The sequence below is a fragment of the Lolium rigidum genome, chromosome 6 (genome assembly GCF_022539505.1).
Source record: "Lolium rigidum isolate FL_2022 chromosome 6, APGP_CSIRO_Lrig_0.1, whole genome shotgun sequence".
In the NCBI taxonomy this organism is placed as follows: domain Eukaryota; kingdom Viridiplantae; phylum Streptophyta; class Magnoliopsida; order Poales; family Poaceae; genus Lolium; species Lolium rigidum.
The window spans coordinates 161,107,398-161,108,928 of NC_061513.1; positions in this window are offsets into that span (position 1 = coordinate 161,107,398).

The following is a 1,531-nucleotide window of genomic DNA, read 5'->3' on the forward strand; positions in this document are numbered from 1 at the left end:
AGATGATGAGGGCGCAGCGATGGCGAGTGTTGGGCCATAGTCGGCTCCACCACGGCTGCCCGCCCGGCTCCCGGGTCCCGTGGTGCCTGTGCTCATACCTCGACTCACTACGGCTTATTCATGTGATCCGCTATGATTTCTCAAGCACTTGGCGGCTAGAAGTTTGTTTGGAGGAGTGGATGAGGTTAGGGCGGCCATCAAGGGAGCTTGTGGCGGCTAGGGTTTGCTTGGAGGAGTGATGAGGAAGAAGAACACGTGACCTCTCTTTTCATAGGCCGGAGGCAGCGCGATGGCCGCGTGACGGTGTCGTCGCCATTAACGTGATTGCTGAGGTAGAAGGCGTGCCGCCCAAGAAAGGCATTGCCATTAACGTGGCGTGCACCGCCGAAGCGCACAAATGCGCTTGCATGGCTGGCGCGCTTCTCGAGAAGAGAGCGTATCGCGCAGTGGCTCCGCCTGTGCGGCCCGACGAAACGTCACCAGACGCGAAGTGGAAGGAGCTTTGCGGGGCTGCTTCAAGACAGTCATTCTAGAGACGCATCCGAGAAGAGGACTTGAAGCTGACGTCTTCTGAACGGTCTTGGCCACTTTACGTCGCCCTTCGCCGGAGGTGGGCTGCATTTATCTTTTGGCCTCCAGCCAACGCAAACTTACTGCCAAAGATCCGTTTGGGTCACGCCGCTAGAGATGCCTCTAAGTTGCATGGAGCCAAAGAAGCAATAATACCTGTCATGACTGCTTCAATGGGCTGGACCTTGAAGCAAAACATGCAAAGGGATAAGTGTAAGGGCATATTGCTCTATGTGGGGTTTGGCATTAGAATGGGAACCTTATGGACTACTGTTATTGAGGCTGAGGCGGAAGAATAGAATCCAGGTATTGTAGTCCAGAAAGATTCAAGTGCATGATGGCAAAGACAAAGATATACCTTTAGCTGGGTAATCAAGATCATCGGCTTGAAGATATATATGTGATATGATCAAGAAGAAGAAATGAAGATACTTTATGTGGAACCTAATATTGTAGTCATGCTCTAGCTTATGTGATAAGATGTACGGATAAGCAAATGAATTAGATCAAGATTTTGAGTGCTTGATTCCAAGTGAACAGACCTGTTATGGCTCTAAGCCTGGTGTCATGATACCTATGTTGAGTCATATGGTCGACTAAGATTTAGAGCATGCAAGCAAATGAAGAATCTCTAGTTATTAACTCCCAAGAGAAAAGGAGGAGACAGAGAAGATACGAGGTTGAACTAATACAAAGAGGTGAAGAATAGATTCAGTTTGGTCAACATGGTGAAGATGAAGAATGTGCCAATGAAGTCATGTGGTATGGTAATGTCAATTATGTTTATGAACTAACCCATCATATATGTTCCCTTGCGTTGTCTATGTGTTAGGTATCTTTCCATGGACATGCATCGCAAGGAGATCTCTATAGCCCATGAGAGGATGACGTCAAGTGGTGATCATCATCATCAAGGTTTGAAAGGTGTTCAAGATTATATCTCAAGAGGACTATGCTGAGT